Source organism: Macaca thibetana, chromosome 14, assembly GCF_024542745.1.
Source record: "Macaca thibetana thibetana isolate TM-01 chromosome 14, ASM2454274v1, whole genome shotgun sequence".
In the NCBI taxonomy this organism is placed as follows: Eukaryota; Metazoa; Chordata; class Mammalia; order Primates; family Cercopithecidae; genus Macaca; species Macaca thibetana.
The window spans coordinates 110677812-110696081 of NC_065591.1; the positions used below are offsets into that span (position 1 = coordinate 110677812).

The 18270-nt window shown below is 54.1% G+C and overlaps 1 protein-coding gene across 3 annotated transcripts in view; it reads right to left on the reverse strand.

Moving 5' to 3' along the window:
- The window catches only part of BCL9L (BCL9 like), a 31302-nt gene extending 26642 nt beyond the window's left edge, over window positions 1-4660 (reverse strand). For all 3 annotated transcript variants that reach the window (XM_050758389.1, XM_050758388.1, XM_050758387.1), the window contains exon 1: window positions 4511-4660. The gene's annotated coding sequence lies outside the window, so the exon portion shown is untranslated. The remainder of the gene's footprint in view (window positions 1-4510) is intronic.
- Between the last annotated feature and the right edge of the window lie 13610 nt (window positions 4661-18270).

The window sequence follows — 18270 nt, forward strand, 5'->3', positions numbered from 1 at the left end:
GTATAATCAGGACCAGAAGAGGGTGGACAGGTGGTATGGGGACCTTACAAGGTGTTAGGTGCCCGTGAGGGGTAGAGGGAGAGAACCCAGTTCCCAGGGAGGGTTCATCACAAAGTCCCCACTGCACCACTCTCTCTCCAAGGACCACAGAACTGCCAGAAGCCTTGGCCCCACTCCAGGAAACTTCCCTATCAAAGGGCAGAGGACTCCATGTCCCAGGGAGCTGTGGGGAGACCTGTGACTACACACCCCAGACATGTTCCCAGGGAGGAGAGAGGAGGGAAGAGAAGTGAAGTGCATGTGTGTGCACGCACATGCACATGCACGTGGACGAGACACGCCCCCAGCACACACACTCTCCAGAGGTACCCCGACACTGACAACACAGACGCAACTCCCAAAGATGCACATCCAAAGACGTTTCCTAAAAAGCACTCCAAATTCTCCAAGAGTGGCCCCTTAAGACCCACAGAGGCTACCCTATTCATACAGACAGTCTAGGGGAGCTCAGGAAACACACATGACATCGGCCAATCACACAGAACTGCCAAACAGAACCGCCGACAGAAGATACACCCACACTGAGACACACACACACACACAAACTTACACACACACACAAAGTAGTACGCAGCCATGTGCTAGCACACAAACTCAAACACACAAACTTGCAGCGTACAGTGTGTGAAGTCGGATTAGAAGGCAGTGCTCTGGGGAGGAGGGGAGCCTGCAGGGGGTGGAGAACCACTCAGGGATTTCAAAACAATCCTGGTTTCGAAATGCTGGAATTGCTGGATTCAGGGCCATTCCCAGTTGAGGCTGGGGGTGGGGAAGTGCAGAGTGAGGAGGAGGGGAAGACAGGCCAGCCCCAGGGCTACCAGTCCATTGGAGAAGGATCGGGAATGGACAGAGGGAGTCCCAGCCCTGGCGGAAGGGGGCCTAGAATAAAACACCAAGGTTAGGAGGGGGGCCGGTCCAGGGTCAAGCAGGGAGGGCCTGGGCTGCAAAGGAGAGGCCTCTGCTTTTGCCACTGACAGAAAAAGTGAGAAGGCAGGGGAGGCCGCCCCTCCCCCTCAGCATGGAGAATCAGAGGGAACCTGTCTGTGTCCTTTCCCCTACTCCTGGGCAGTGACCACCTTCTGCTCTCCAGAGTGGCACCCTGGCTCCCCTTCCCCACCAGCTAGCACAGCCCCAAAGTGGGTGGAAAGCTAAGGGGTCACAGGGGACAGGGAGACAGCAAGGGCCTGCAGGAGTCAGGGGTCTTCTACAGGTTCCAGGACCCCCCACACTCAGAGCAGGCTGTGGGCATCCCCCTGGGAACCCAGTGCTTTCTTCCTCTCCACAGGGATGCGGAACCCTCGGGGAGACTGAGGCAGTGCAACACATGCCCACACCCAGGAAGTCACCCCTCCCACAGCAGCCAGAATGCCCTTACTGCCCCTCCCCCAGCCTCCAGGGAAAGTCAGGCTGAGCTCTCCCCCAGGAGGGGAGGGAGGGGAGGTCAGTCCAGGCTGGGGGTGGGGCTCGGAGGCCTGGCCCTGGCACCAGGCAGAGGAAATTCCAGGCTGTAAGTCCAGGCAGCCTTCAGGGCCGCTGAGCCAAGTGACATGCACCAGCTCAGGAGCTGCAGTGCTCTGGCCTTCCCCTCCTAGCCCTGGCCTTCCAGCCCTCCAACTGGCTTTAGCCCCAGCTCTGGGACTCAGATGGGCTCCTCAGCCCTGGGAGGAGCTCCCACCGGCCCCATCCCGGCCCCTCTGGCCAGTTAGAGCCTCCTTCCCTCAGTTCCGAGGGCAGCCCCCACGGTGTGGCTATGGGTGGGCAGCTGGCAGGGCTGGCAGGCAGGGGCACACACGCCGAGCTAGAGCAGCCAGGCGCTCAACAGGTTGAGCCAGTCCATGGAACAGCCGCCCCACCCCAGGGAGAGCGGGCCTGGCAGAGGCTCCCTGCCCGCGGCACCCAGCCTGTACCCGCTTGGCTCCCACAGCTGCCCACTTTCCCACGGTGCCATCCCCCTTCTGCCCCCTCCCCCATCAGAGGTCAGCACCCGGGCAGTGCCCAGGGCTCTGGCACAAGGAAGCAAGGGATGCCATTCCCCTGTCACCCCTGGGTGCCCAGACTCTTGAGATACCTTACTCTCAGCACCCAAAGAGCCCCAGAAACAGCCAGCATGGCAGCAAGACCATGAGAATCCCAAAGGACCCCCCATACACCTCCTTGTGGGCCTCTTCTGATCCTGGGAAGACTGCACACTTGAACACCCCAGCTCTCCAGAGCTGCCCCAGGTCCTGTGACAGAACTTCAGCGTGTGGTGCTAGGGGCAGTGTGGGGGTGCCCCCAGCTCCTCCTATTGGACTCCCTGGAGGAGGGCTGCAGAGCTGGGTGACAGTGGCTCCCTCCATTCCCGCCTGGGCTGCTGCTGCTGCAACCCTGGTCCTTTCCTCCCACTCCACTCCTGGGGTCCATGGAGCTCCATCCCAGCCACTCCCCTGACAGGCAGGCAGCTCCCCTTTGCTCGGCATCTCCTTTAATCTAAAGCAGGTGCCAGGCATTCCAGCCCTTGCTGAGCCGACACTGCCACCCCCTAGGCCTCTGCCTAGAGGCTACTGTCCTGCCTGGTGTGGAAGTTGAGATCCCAGCCTAGGGCTCCCGCTTAACCCAGGTACCAGGACTCCAAAGGCAGGAACTAGCTAAGCAGGGTCATGGGTACCCAACACAGATTCAACAAGCAAGATCAATAGGTCCCACACTGCCACTGAGGCGCTAGATTTCTGTGGACTGCCAATCCCTCTCTAGGACCCTGTAGTATCTCTCCAATCCTATGACTCCCCATCCTAGTAGAAACTCATTCTGAACCTCCATATGGGCCTCCAGAACCCATCACCAGTCATGGGACCCCTTCTACTCCAGGCACAAGAGTCACTCTGGATCCAAGATTTTAGGTATTCCATCTGCCCCTCAGCACCCTTCCTGCTGTGAACTATCACCCCACACCACTCAGGAGCAACATGGGCAAGCAGGGAACCCCTAGAGGGAGGTGGCCAGAAGGCTGGCCTTCCAGACCTGGCTCTCCAAGGCCAAGGAGGCAAATCACCTGGGGGAGGTGGCACCTTCCTTCCTGGCACCAGCCTCCCAGTCTCTCTCCCCGCTCTTCACCTTCTTCACTCATTCTCTCCCGGTCCTGTCCTGAGGCCTCTATCAGCAGGGCCTCAGAGCTGACACCAGGAAGACAGAGGCTGAGCATGCTCTTCCTCTGGGGTCATGAAACTGTGGTTCTGACCCGGAGAAGGTAGCCAGGCCCATGCTGAGAGGCAGCAAAGGAGCAAGGCAGCCCCTGCCCGGAAGTGGCTGCACCCTGGAGAGGCTGAGAAGAGAGGGAGAAGACAGTAGAAGGCCACTCACTGTGGCGGTCTCATCCAGAGAGCTGCTCAGAGGCAGCAGCAGAGTTAAAGCAGACACAGTGCACAGACAGCTTTCACACTAAACCAAGGCTGGGAGTCAGGGCAAAAGATCCAGAGAGCCTTGGAGCCCCTTTCTGAAGGCTCAAACACATGCCCAGGTCACCTCTCTCAGAGCAACACTTTTTCTCCTCTCAGCAGAGGTCCCCCCAGACACAGACACAGACACCCACCCCAAGCAGCAGACAGACAGAAAGAGGAGGGAGGGAGGGGGTGTCAGAAAAACCCGGAAGGAAGGAAGCTGGACAGACAGACAGAAGCTGATCCTAGCCTCATTGCTCCACAGAGACACCCTCCAGACTCCTAGACTTCAAGGGACTCTCTCCTTAGTAGTCCTCTGTCTCTTCTGAAACCAAATTCCAGCAGCTCTGGAATAGGACCGACCCTAGCGGAACAAGAAGCCTAAGCTCACTTCTCTTCCTGCATTCTTCCCCGAGGGTTCCTTTGGATCAAGGCAGGGGCCACCTCCCCTTAGCAGCGCAGGGACACCTCCAAGGAACTGTATGACTGCCCCACCCCCCAGCCAAGCCCACATCACTCAGAAGCCTTGAAAGAAGAGACTCCTCAGTCACAGCCCCCGCTACTCGCAGGCAGTGCCTGGGGGAAAAGGGTGACTGACCCCCAGCTCTCCCTAGTCCTAACCCATCTCCTTCTGGAGGCTCCCATCAGTCAGGGAAGGAGGGCTGGGGTGCGAAGACCCACGGGGTTGGTGAGCCTGGGAGGGGGACTACATCTCCCAGAAGCCCCCAGGGCAAGGTTCGCTGCTCCAGCTGGCCCAAGGCCGGCCTTGTTCTCTGCGCTAGGGTGGCAGGGTCCCCTGGCTGCCCCTAAGCCCTCCCCACGGTGTTCTGGAGCTGCCAACCTGATTGGGGGCTTAAGAGTAGCCTCCACTGACCCTGGGGGCGTCCCCCACACCTTAAACAGCCTGGGGTTACGTGCCAGAGAGCAAGAGACAATCCGACTGTGTTTCCCCTCCCCGATTCAAACTGGATCTCCCTCCTCGCGCCTCTGCTGGCCTGGCATGACTTTCGCCTTGCCCCCAGCCCACCCCTCACCTCACGCGGATTGGGGGGTCCTCACGCCAGGCCGGAGCTGGAAGCCATAACCAGGTCAGGGTCGGTGTGTGGATGGGGGTCCTCCCGCTCGCCAGTTGGAGATGCAGAGAGGGCGGGCAGGCGGTGATCTTTTGATCCTGGACGCCTTGATCTCAATACCAGCCCGGCCCGGGGGAGGCTATCCGGGGATCGCTGGGTGCCTGGGTTCCTGCCTCCCAACCGCGGAGCATGGTCGTGGGCGCCGGGCAGCGGCGGGAGAGCGCGCACACCCGCCGGGGCCGGGGCGCGGGGCTGGGGTCTCGGCCCCGAACCTCAGGACTCTGGCTCCTGCTCCCGCTCCTCCTCCCTTGCTTGCTTCCTTCCTTCCTTCCTTCGCCTCCTCCTTTCACTTTCCCCAAAGCCCGCGGGGATGGCGGGCGCTGGGTGGGGAGGGGGCTGTCTGGGCGCTTATTGTTGGTCGGACGCCGAGGGTCCGGGTCGCAGCCCCCGGGCTGCGCGGCGCCGGGGGACCCAGGCGTGCGGGCGTCCGGCCGTCTGGCTCCGGGCGGCGGCAGTGGTGCAGCGGCCCCGGGTCCGGGGCATGTCCAGCCACTGGCTCCGCCGCGCGCCGCCGCCTCCCCGGGCTCCCCTGCGCTGCCGGAGCCTCGCTCGCCCCTCCACTCGGCTCCACTCCCCAGCCTGAATAAGCATCGGGGCTCTCTGGCTGCCTCCTTCTGCCTTCATACCAGAGCCCGGAGAGGCCCCTGTCAAAATAAGAGCTCCCCCATCTCGCTTGCCTCCTCGCCCAACCCGGCTCCCCCAGCCTCCCAGTGGTCTGACTCGGTAAGGCGCCCGGCCGGCTAGCCGGAGGCAGGTTGGCCCGGGGGCGGGGAGGGGGGTTTCTTCTCCCCACTCCTGAGGATTGAGGAGGAGACGCGCCAACAACATCCCAGTCTAGGGAAAGGTTTGACAAACCTACCTTCCTGTCTGCACTGATTGGAAGGAGTGGAAGTTGCCCCGACACACACACACACACACACACACACACACACACACACACACACACACACACAGCACTGGGTCCCCTCTTCATTGTACCCACCCACATCCATAAAGCACTGAGCATCTCTTTATTCATGTCTCTCCCCTAGGAGACCATGAGGTTCTTGAGGACACAGACTGAGTTTTTTCATCTTAATCCTCAGCAGCACAAAGTAGATGCTAAGAAAATGTTTGTGGAAGTGAAACCTTTGTCTTCTCAAAAGAGCTCTCCTAACCTAACCTCAGAGTGCTTCTCTCTCTCTCTCTCACACACACACACACACTCACACCCACTCTCACCACCCTATAGGATTATCGATGCAATGAAAAAGAAATTGTAAAGCACTTTTTTTTGTTTTTTTGAGACGGAGTTTCGCTCTTGTTGTACAATGGCGCGGTCTCAGCTCACTGCAACCTCCGCCTCCTGGGTTCAAGCGATTCTCCTGCCTCAGCCTCCCAAGTAGCTGGGAGTACAGGCACCTGCCACCAGCTCACTGCAACCTCCGCCTCCTGGGTTCAAGCGATTCTCCTGCCTCAGCCTCCCAAGTAGCTGGGATTACAGGCACCTGCCACCATGCCTGGCTGATTTTGTATTTTTAGTAGAGACGGCGTTTCATCATGTTGGCCAGGCTGGTCTCGAACTGCTGACCTCAAGTAATTGGCCTGCCTTGGCCTCCCAAAGTGCTGGGATTACAGGAATAAGCCACTGCGCCTGGCCCAAAGCACTTTTTAAAAACATTTCACATGTTTCTATGTTCACCACAAACCTTCAAGAAAGATGTTATAGTCCCATTACAGAGGTGAGGCAATTGCGGTTTACATTACCTAAGGACTTACCCAGAGCTACCCAGCTAGAAAGTGGTAAGCCCAGGACTAGAATTTGGGTCTCCTTATCCCAGGGCACTTTCTCTGTTTCCTACTGTCCCCACCCACCCAGAATTAATACCAAGTGACAAGCATTGACTGTCTGATAGGAAGAACACTAGCCAGCCTGCTTGCTCCTGCTGTTTCCTCGGTCCTGTCCCCTGCCCAACCTCACGGATGGTCCCCAGATAACTCTAGCCTCACTGACCTCCCTCTCTTCTGACCACCTATCCTGTCATAGCACCTGAGTACTTCCTCATGTGTTTTATCTTGTCACATACACATATGTGTGTGTGTATATATATATACACACATCCCTATACATATATAGGTGTACACACACACACACACATATACATATATATATATGTCTGATTTCCCCCAAAAGATTCCTAAGGGCTCAGACCATGCCTCCTAGCCTCTACATTCCCCACAATACTCAAGTGCTGGCTGGGTTCATAGTTGGACTTCAGTAAATACTGATTTGATGGGTTGGTGGTGCCAAGGGCTGGGCACTGGACAAGGTTTAGGGAGGTACAGGTGGAAGGGGCCAAAAACCTGAAAGAAGATAAAATGGTAGCCCCCCCCCCGTGTGTCCCGTCACCGCTTACAAAGCATTTTCATGCATGTTGTCTCATGATGATGCTTTGATCTAATCACCAAAACTTTTCCAAGTGCCAATCTGCTGTGCCAAGCACTGTCCTGGGTTAGGTGGTTGAATCACCACAGTCCTGAGAAGTCGATTTTATCCCCACTTAAAAGAAAACCAAAAGCCAGAGAGGCTTCTAGTGTGAAAGATCCCAGCACCTAGACTAGTACCTGACCCATGGAAATAAGGTTTAATTTCTTATCTTCTCTCCAGAAGGACATGAGCCCCCACTTCTCGAACAGAGTGCTTGTTAGAGGAGACCACGGCATTTATGTGGATCAGTTTTCCCTTACATATGTGACAAGCCAAAGGGGCTTGTTATGATCCCTTTGGCACAATTCCTGGTTCATAGCAGGTCCAAAACAGAGTTTGCAGGGGCGAGTGAGTCTGTGTTGCCAAGGGTCTCTTAAATGGTGCACAATACATGTCCTATGGAGCAGCCATGCAGAGCGCTCCCCTGGGTGGGGCTGTGACTCATTCCCCCAGCGGAGGTTCCAGGTTGGGATTCGGAGCTGAGCTCTGGGCAGCCACAAGTTCTGGGTGGAACCCTGGAGAGAGCCAGGAGGAAAGGAGAGGCAGGGGGGCCTTGCTGGAATCGAGCGGCTCCCTCTACTGGCCAACTTGGGGAACCTCTGTGTTTCCGTGTATCTGTGTGTCACTGTGTCACGAGGGGTGTCACAGGTGTGTCAGCCTTGGCGTTCGTCGGTGGAAGTGCCCGCATGGGTATGGGTGCGTGAGGGTGCCCGTTTGTGACGCAGTGTGGGCGTGCCAGCGCCATGAGGGGCTGTTTCTGGAAGCATAGTGTGTACACACAACTGTTACATTGTAATGCAATTTACTTTGGGGCTGCTGGGGGTCGGCGGGAGGGCTGCTGATGATCTGAGATTAGGCATCCCGTTGCCGGGGTTACTAGGACAAAAGGATTCTCCAGCTGGTACTCCTCACTGGCTGGAGCACTAGCCCAAGACGGTGGGAGGAGTCCAGACCAAACAGTTCCTGGAAAGGATTCTATCCCCTAAAGCAAATAGGGACCCAAGAAAGAGTTAACGCAGAGTCCCACAGTGACTTCAATCATTGGTTCAGGGCACTGTCAGTCAGAGGTCTGGGGGCGGGGTTTGTGTGGCCGCCGTCTGACTGCCCAGCGCCCCTCACTTGCCCCTCGACCCCCACATCATCTCACTGCCGGGGTGCGCCCGCACCCCCATCTTGGTGGCGACACCGTCCTGGGCCCTGGAGGAAGAGCTGATCCGGGCATCCTGGCTTCCCCACTCACTCCAGCTGCCTGGCTTCCTGATAGATGGTGATTATTATATAATAGACTTGCTGGACAGAACCGTGCCAGCGCTCGGAACATTGCCCCCTCCTCGAAGCTTGCCCCAGGGCCTGGCACCTGCCACACAGAGCCTGCTGCCTGGTTCTGCCGGCGCCCCCCAGGAACGCCTCCGTTTCGGGGTGGGAGACCCCAGGACCAGGTCCTGGGATGGGGCGGGCGCCAAGCGGAGAGAAGCAGAGCCGGTGCCCCGCGGGTCTCAGGGTCGGCCTGAGGAGTGTGGCTTCATAAGCTCCTTTCAGGATAGTGGGACCCGCCTGGCCCCTTCCAACCTGAGCTTGCAACTTGGGAGCCAATAGAGGAGGTGCTAGAGGGCGCAGGGGCCAGGGTGGGAACGGGAAGGAGTTTAGAAAAGGTGCGGGGGCAGGAAAGGGAGGCTGAGAGAGGGGGCCGGCTGGGGCAAGGGGGAGGGACTCTTATCCTGACAGGGCTCCCGCCTTCCCCGACTGGAGGGTTTGGAAAAACTGAGCAGGCAGCCAAGGCTTGGCTGGAAATCCTGCAGCCCACCCTCCTGGGGACACAAAGCTGGAGGGCGGGGGCAGGGCGGGGGGAGAGAGAACGACCCCGGGGAGGACAGGGCCTCTTTTGGGGCTGGGGGCCCAGGGGCCAGGACCCTGGGGAGGGGGTTCCTGACGCTGTCTCCCTGCAGTCTGCTTCCCCCTTCTCCTCTACCCCCTCAGCTTCCCCCTCCTCCCCCTCCGCGGCTCCAGTCTTGCAGATTGCGGGCAGACTTAACTCCTTGAGTGCCAGCCTGGTGGACTCTGTGGTGATGACGCTGTGAGGGAGGGAAGGAGGAGGGACTCCGGACCCCACTCCCACGCACAGTTTAACACCTTGTGCCCCGGAACGCAATCCCGGAACTGGTCGGGTTCCAGGGCCCAGAAAGGCTGCTTGGTTCTGGAGTCGCCACACGCAAAACAAGGCACCTGAGAGTTGCGGAATCGCCCGCTCTCTTGCCTAATCTTCCCTGCCTCCCATCCCCACAGCCGCCCTCTGGGTCTCTCCCTCCACTCTTTGGCTACCCTCCCCCCACCCCACCCCCATCTCCAAGTTGCAGTCGAGAGCCGAGGTCCTTGCCAGATTGAAGCAGGGGAGCCCGGAAGTCTGGGTTCTGTAGCTGCCTCAGCGCTCTCCTCTACATCCCACCACTGAGGCCCAGCGCAGGTGACCGCAGCCCATGCCTCTCTTGCCCCCAGAGGGCCTGCTTCACCCATCTGGGGGGCTAACTACCCTACGGAGGCAGGGAACGCTGGCCTCCCCCAGCTCCAGCGAGGACTGAGGACCTGAGTAGCTGGAAACCTGACTTCGCCTCTACCCTAGCCCCTCCCCTAGCGAACAGCCCCTCCCCCGTCCTCTGTGCCCCTCAGCTCTGCTGTGAACGACTCTGCCGAGAGAATACCGCAGACTAGGCAGGAAGGGGTTAACGCAGCTACGGCGCTCGACTGGAGCGCCAGGTGAGGCACCGCCCATCTTGGCCTTCAGGTGTGTGGGTGGGGAAAGAGGAGGGTATACTGACCTTAAGGGATGCTTTTTTGCCCCCTGGTGGCTAAATTTGGCTTAGCAGCCGCTGGCAAAAATAGGCTCACATGGGGATTCGCGGAAGAAGAGCATTGGCGACGACAGTAGAGTGTTCCTCTTGCGGGAACAGCACCTTCCCAGGGAAGGAGATCCTTCTGGGAAGGCTGATGGAAGGAGGGAGCTCCCACAGTCCCTGCCACACCATCTCTTTCAGGAGGCTGCCTCAGCCACTTCCAGATCCTTGCCCTAGGGGCTCTATTTGCGTGTCCCAAACACCTGAAGGAGGGTAGAAAAAAACCCGGAAGACATAGGCCCTGTCCTCCCAGGGTCTCCATCTAATAGAGAGGGTCTGTAGGAGGAAGTTGCTCGCTCCTACCTTTTCTTTCTGTACCTCAGGCCTTCCCAGAGCACCCATTCCCTCCAGACCCCAGCATCAAATACAAATCAGCCAGGCTTCAAAGCTCCTACCAGCCACCCCAACCCCCGTCAGCTTCCCTCCCCTCTAGCCAAGCTGCTTTCTAGGTCCCTCCCTGTAAAAAGACTCCACTTGAGGGATTCCAGGTGTTCTTATCCCCAGCATGGCTGAGACCCTTCCTCCCATCTACCCAAAGCCCTCCCTGGTTAGCAAAGCCAATCATCTTGAAGGGCTCCTTCCCCTCCCCCTTTCAATTGCCTTACTTTTCCGCCTCTCCTTATTTCCCACTACTTTCCTTTCAAGACTTCTTTTTGCATGGGCAGTTCACCCAATTGGAGACAATTCTGTCCTCCTTGTACCCTGTGATACCTCAATATTTGCCTTTTCTCCCAGCTCAGTGGCAAGCCCTGTAGCCCCAGCTAGCAGGCGGGAGGATCGCTTGACCACAGGAGTTCTGGGCTGTAATGCATTATGCTGATGGGTGTCCACACCAAGTTCAGCATCGATATGGTGACCTCCTAGGAGTGGGAGACCACCAGGTTGACTAAGGAACGGTGAACTGGCCCAGGTCAGAATGGAATAGATTGAAACTCTGGTGCGGATCATGGTGGGATTGGGCACACAAGCCTGGACAACACCAAGACACCCTTTCTCTCTTTTTTTTTTTTTTCCAAACACCAGCTCAAACCAGATGAGACCTCGTCTCTTAAAAAAAAAAAAAAGTCTTTTCCTTCAGGAATCCTTCTCTGACCAGCCCCACCTACTTATTCAACCAACAGATATTTATTGAGGAGCTGCTATGTGCCTGGCACTTGACTAGACACTAGGTTGGCATATGTTGGTGACATAGATGTTTGTCCTTGTCCTCACACAGCCTGCAGCCTAGTGGGAGTCAGAAAACAAGTGAACGGGTGATTTCAATTCAGTGTGGGCACACTTAGGGGAAGTGGACACCAATCCCAGACTTGAGAGTTTGAGGAAGCTGCCTGCAGGGACCAACTGTCTGAGCTGGAACTTCCAGCATCAGGTATGGTTCTGTCCAGGCAAACAGTACATCTCACTAGAGCTCTAAAGATAGAATAGGAGGCTGGGTGTGGAGGCTCACGCCTGTAATCCCAGCACTTTGAGAGGCTGAGTTGGGTGGATTGCTTGAGTCCAGGAGTTCAAAATCAGCCTGGGCAACATGGCAAAACTCTGTCTCTACTGAAAGTACAAAAAAAAAAAATTAGCCAGGCATGGTGGTACATTCCTGTAGTCCCAACTACTCGGGAGGCTGAGGTGGGAGAATCACCTGAGTCTGAGGTGGTCGAGGCTGCAGTGAGCCGAGATCATGCCACTGCACTCCAGCCTGGGCAACTGGAGTTAGACCCTGTCTCAAAAAAAAAAATAGCATCCCACCAAAGCCTCTCCACCAGTTGTTATGAGAGGCCTCTAAGGCAACATTCCCAAACAATGCTTCTTTTTGTTTGTTTTTTTCCCAGACAGAGTCTTGCTCTATTGCCCAGGCTGGAGTGCAGTGGCGTGATCTCTGCTCACTGCAACCCCCGCCTCCCAGGTTCAAGCAATTCTCCTGGCTTAGCCTCCTGAGTAGCTGGGACTATACGTGCCTGCCACCACACCCAGCTAATTTTTTGTGTGTGTTTTTAGTAGAGATGGGGTTTCACTGTTTTAGGCAGGATGGTCTCGAACTCCTGACCTTGTGATCCACCCACCTCGGTCTCCCAAAGTGCTGGGATTACAGGCGTGAGCCACCATGCCCAGCCCCAAACAACCCATTTCTGATTCTCCAAGTCCCAAAAGAACTTTGGTCTAAGAGTCCAAAGTACAAGACCTTGGCCTAGTCACTCCCTGTCTCTGGGTTGCAGCTTCTTCAAATATAAAACAAGAGGCTTAGGTGCCTTTATCTTCATGCTCTTCTTTATCCTATAGATAGCGATTAAATAGTTGGCTTGTTGAGAGAAAAACACTCACTTGGCTCTGATCTGCGTGGGGCTACCAGAGCTCATAAACCCAGGAGAAGCTGCCAGAGGCAGGGTCTCAGAGAAAGCCAGTTGGTCAGTCACCCGTGTCTCGCCCACTGCCCCCTTGGTCTGGCAGTTCTGCGTCCTGGGAACATTTCATTCTTGCTACTAATGGAAGGCAAGAGGCTTTCTGAGATTGTGCCGGAGGGGAGAGCATGCCCATAATATATTTAGTTACTGCATTAATCTGCTCCAATATGTAGCACTATAGGACTGTTATTTTTGAGAGATGGAATGTTCTCAGGTGAGGAAACTGCTTGGTGAAGGTCCAGAGTGGTGAAAGGACTTCCCTAAAAGCATAGGGCTGGTGCTGATAGCTGGAAGAGGTACCCAGGCCTCCATGTCCAGACTCTTTCCACTACACCACAGCAGCACTTGATCCAACTTTCCATTGGACTTCTTCCTGTGTCTGGCTCATTTCCCTGTGAGGCCATACGATCTGGGAAGGCAGACTCGGCCTCCTTATCTGGACATCCCCCAGAGCCTGGAGGGGTGCTCAGAACCTGCCTTCTCCCAGGCCCCCCTTTTCTCTCTCATCATGACCCTGTTTATATTTATGTAGCTCTCTTACTCGTTCTAAAACGGCTTCCCTGGATTATGGACAAAGCCCTGGGCCAGGCATAGTCCCAATCCCAGCCAGACCTAAAACCTGCTCTGTGACTTAAAACAAACTGATTCACTTCCCTGGGCCTTGTGTTCTCCATCTGTCAAGACCTATAACCTGGTGGGGCACAGTGGCTCACGCCTGTAATCCCAACACTTTGGGAGGCCGAAGTGGGTGGATCACTTGAAGTCAGGAGTTTGAGACCAGCCTGGCCAACATGGTGAAACCCTGTCTCTACTAAAAATACAAAAATTAGGCCAGGCACGGTGGCTCATGCCTGTAATCCCAGCACTTTGGGAGGCCGAGACAGGCAGATCACGAGGTCAGGAGATTGAGACCATTCTGGCCAACATGGTGAAACCCTGTTTCTACTAAAAATACCAAAAAAAATTAGCTGGGTGTGGTGGTGCACGCCTATAGTCCCAGCTACTCGGGAGGCTGAGGCAGGAGAATCACTTGAACCCAGGAGGCGGAGGTTGCAGTGAACCAAGATCGTGCCACTGCACTCCAACCTGGGTGACAGAATGAGGCTCCATCTCAAAAAAAAAAAAAAAAAAAAAAAAAAAGACCTATAACCTATTCTAACTCTTAAGGCATTTGTAATCTCACCTCTGAAATCCCAAATCAGGGAAGTGTTTTTAAAAGACATAGCTCTGCCGGGCGTGGTGGCTCACGCCTGTAATCCCAGTACTTTGGGGGGCCTAGGCGGGTAGACCACAAGGTCAGGAGTTTTGAGACGAGCCTGGCCAATATGGTGAAACCCCGTCTCTACAAAAATACAAAAATTAGCCAGGCATGGTGGCACGCACCTGGGAGACTGAGGCAGGAGAATCACTTGCACCCGAGAGGCGGAGTTTGCAGTGGGCAGAGATCGCACCATTGCACTCCGGCCTGAGTTACAGAGCGAGACTGTCTCAAAAAAAAAAAAAAAAAAAAAAAAAAAAAAAAAAAAAAAAAAAAAAAGACGTAGCTCTGAGGTAAGAGAATAAGCCTAGTGCTTCTGTCTTCCTGCGGGGTCTCACAGCCTCAGGACCGCATCTGCTTTATCTGCAGGGACTAGGATGCTGCTTTTTTTTTTTTTTTCCCCAGAGGTGGTTGTCTCTCTATATTGCCCAACCCCAAGTTCTTGTCCTTACTAGTCATTGTACAAATAATACAGGTACCTGCCTTCAAGGGGCATGTAAGATGGGGACAGTGAGAGAACAATAAAAGATGCTGAATAGGCCGGGCACAGTGGCTCACACCTGTAATCCCAGCACTCTGGGAGGCCCAGGCAGGCAAATCACCTGAGGTCAGGAGTTCGAGGCCAGCCTGGCCAACATGGTGAAACCCCATCTCTACTTAAAATACAAAAAAATTAGCCTGGAGTGGTGATGCATGTCTGTAATCCCAGCTACTCGCGAGGCTGAGGCAGGATAATCACTTGAACCCAGGAGGCGAAGATTGCACTGAGCCGAAATCATACCACTGCACTCCAGCCTGGGAAACAGAGCAAGACTCCATCTCAAAAAAAAAAAAAAAGATGCTGAATAATTAAATGATATGAAGTTTATGCAGTCAGTGCAAATTGCATCCTCAGGTAGACCTGGTGGAGAAAGAGAAAACTGACCTGGGCCTGGAAAGACAGGCCAGGGACAGAGGCACGTAGAGGGCTCGGTGAGGGGCAAGGAAAGAGCAAAAGCAGGATGAATGTCAATGGGAAAGGAGTGAATCTCAAAGACCAACCACCTAGTTCAAGTTCTCTCTCTCTTTTTTTTTTTTCTGAAATGGGGTCTCACTTTGTTGCCCAGGCTGGAGTGCAGTGGCGTGATCACGGCTCACTGCAGCCTCCGCCTCCCTGGGCTTGAGTGGTCCTCTCACCTCAGCCTCCCATGTAGCTGGGACTACAGGCACGTACCACGACACCTGGCTAATTTTTGTATTTTTTGTAGAGCTGGGGTTTTACCATGTTGCATAGGCTTGTTTCTAACTCCTGGGCTCAAGCAACCATCCCTCCTCAGCCTCCCAAAGTGCTGGGTTTATAGGTGTGAGCCACTGTACCCAGCCTTCAAACTCTTTCTGATGGTTACCTCCCTGCCAACATCTCTGGCCAGCAGTGTATTAGCATCTTCTTTTTTTTTTTTTTTTCTTGAGATGCAGTTTGCTCTGTCGCCAGACTGGAGTGCAGTGGGGCGGTCTCAGCTCACTGTAACTTCCACCTCCCAAGTTCAAGCGATTCTCTTGCCTCAGCCTCCCTAGTAGCTGGGACTACAGGCACGTGTCACCACTCCCAGCTAATTTTTGTATTTTTAGTAGAGACAAAGTTTAACCATGTTGACCAGGATTTCTTGATCTCTTGACCTCATGATCCACCCACCTGGGCCTCCAAAGTGCTGAGATTATAGGCGTGAGCCACGGCACCTGGCCATCAGCATCTTCTTGAACACCTTCAGTAACAGGGAGCTTACTGCCTCCCAAGACAGCTCACTCCATTTATGGACATCTGTTTTCCTTCCTTAAAGCTGAACTTCATCTCCCAGTGGTCCCCACGAAACTGAACTTCATTTTGAGCTGATCTCTTATCTCCTGGTGGTCTGTGTACCACTTTGTGGGGGTGCACACTGTAAGTCTAATTCTTCTTCCCCATGATAGTCCTTCAGGTATTTGAGCTTTAGTGGTCCCTACTCTTTCTCTTTTTTTTTTTTTTTTTTTTGTTTTGAGACAGTCTTGCTCTTGTTGCCCAGGCTGGAGTGCTATGGTGCAATCTCAGCTCACTGCAATCGCCACTCCTGGGTTCAAGGGATTCTTCTGCCTCAACCTCCCAAGTAGCTGGGATTACAGGCGCCTGCCACCACGCCCAGCTAATTTTTATATTTATAGTAGAGACAGGGTTTCGGCATGTTGGCCAGGTTGGTCTCAAACTCCTGACCTCGTGATCCACTCTTTTCTTTTGCCTAAACATTCCCAAGTCACAAACAATGGCTCCCATTATAACACCTGGCCAACTTACAGTAAAGCAAGATTATCTATCTTCTCCTTTATTCCAAATACTGTATCTCCAGTAACATGACTTAACATTGGATTTGCTCCTGGCAGTCACGTTATGCTGATGCCCCTTTTTCTTTCTTTCTTTTTCTTTTTTTTTTTGGAGACACAGTTTTGCTCTTGTTCCCCAAGCTGGAGTGCAATGGCACGACCTTGGCTCCACTGCAACCTCCGCCTCCCACGTTCAAGCGGGGTTTTGTATTTTTTGTAGAAACGGGGTTTTACCATGTTAGCCAGGCTGGTTTTGAACTCCTGATCTCAGGTGATCCACCCGCCTCAGCCTCCCAAAATGCTGAGATTACAGGCATGAGACACCACTCCCAGCCTGCTGTCACTTTTTCTTTTCTTTTTTTGAGACGGAGTTTCACTCTTGTTGCCCAGGCTGGAATGCAATGGCGCAGTTGGTCTCAGCTCACCACAACCTCCGCCTCCCAGGTTCAAGCGATTCTCTTGCCTCAGCCTCCCAAGTAGTTGGGATTACAGGTGCCTGCCACCACGCTGAGCTAATTTTTATATTTTTAGTAGAGACGGGGTTTCACTATCCAGGCTGGTCTGGAACTCCTGGAATTCCTGACCTCAAGTGATCCGCCCACCTCAGCTTCCCAAAGGGATTACAGGCATGAGCCACCACACCCGGCTTGATGTCCCTTTTTCTTTCTCCCGATCCCCTCTCCCCCACCAATGCTGATGTCTCAGACTGAACTTACTAAAACCCCTGATTCTTTTTCACCTGAACTTCTTCTAAGCCATGTCTGGCCCACTGTGTATTGCTGAGGTCTTAGATATTTGATCACTTTATTCTGTTAGGTTTACCTAACCATTCTATACATGGAGGTGATTCTTGGATTTTTAAATTTTTTTATTTTTATTGATTTTTTTTTGAGAAAAAGGCTTTTTCTACGAAAAAAGGCTCAGAGGTTTTTGAGTAGAAGAGTGATACAAGGAACAATCTGGCATAGCAAAAAAAACAAAACACTAACCTTGGAACTCAACAGATCTGGATCTGATCTACAATTCCAGCTCTATTGCTTATCAGCTGTAGAACTTTGGGCAAATTGACTGCTCTGAGCATCAGTTTCTTCTGTAAAATGGGATAACAATCACCTTAGGATTTATTGTGAAGATTAAATGAGATAGCATGTATGAACAGCCTAGTACATAACAGGTACTCAATAAATGAAGAAGAAAAACGAGAGGGTGAGGAGGAGGAGAAGAAAGTGGTGCTCAGGACAGGCCCAGGTCTAGTAGTGTCTCACTCTATTGCCCAGGCTAGAGTGCAGTGGCATGATCTTGGCTCACTGCAACCTCCACCTCCTGGGTTCAGGTGTTTCTCCTGCCTCAGCCTCCTGAATAGCAGGGATCACAGGCATGTGCCACCATGTCCAGGTAATTTTGTATTTTTAGTGGGGTTTCACCATGTTGGCCAGGCCGGTCTTAAACTCCTGACCTCAGGTGATCCACCCGCCTCGGCCTCCCAAAGTGCTAGGATTACAGGCATGAGCCACGGCACCTGGCCAGGTCTGGTTTCTGAAGAGGGACTGCATTTGTAGTAAACCCAAGTGGGAAGTCCACCTCTGAGGCTTCTATGAGGGCCTAGAATGACTCGCTGGGGCTGGGGCTTGGTCTAGGATAATATGTATGGAATGGCAAAGGGAAGGAAGCAGATCCAAATGACATTTCCAAAGGAGAATTGGTCCACCTTGGACTCGAGTGAGGGGTGGAGGATGACAGAGAGAGGAGTCACAGGTAGCACAAAGGTTTTTACTCTAGGTAGTGACAGGAAAGTATGAAGGGGGTGATGATTTGGGGAAGATTGTTCATGTTTAGTCACTGCATTAGGCATGGCAGTAGGATACCAAGTGGACATGACCAGTGAGGAGGTGAAAAGATTTGATTAGAACTTCAGAGAAAGAGAAGTCAGAGCCAAAGTTAAGTTCCTGGGAAGCACCGCATGCCAGTGGTAGCTGCAGGCAGTGGCTCAGGTCTCTGAGGGTGAGCTGGGAAGCGAACCAAGGACAGGACCCTGTAGAACACATTCAGAGCCATGACTTAGGGCTGGAGAAGAAACTGCCCAACACTGCTTTCCCTCCCCACCATTCTCTGCCTTCTGGTCAGAGTTGAAAAGATCAACCCAAGCTGACACCCACCCACCCACTGCATCACGGCAGACAGAAATCTGCGCAGAGCCCACTGGAATCAAAACCCTCCAGGACTCTGCTTTTCTGTCCTGATATCAGAAAGGACACAAGTTATTGTCTCATCAACAGACCCCAGCTTGTTGCTGCAAAGGAGGGATGCCATAGAGAGAGATGTGG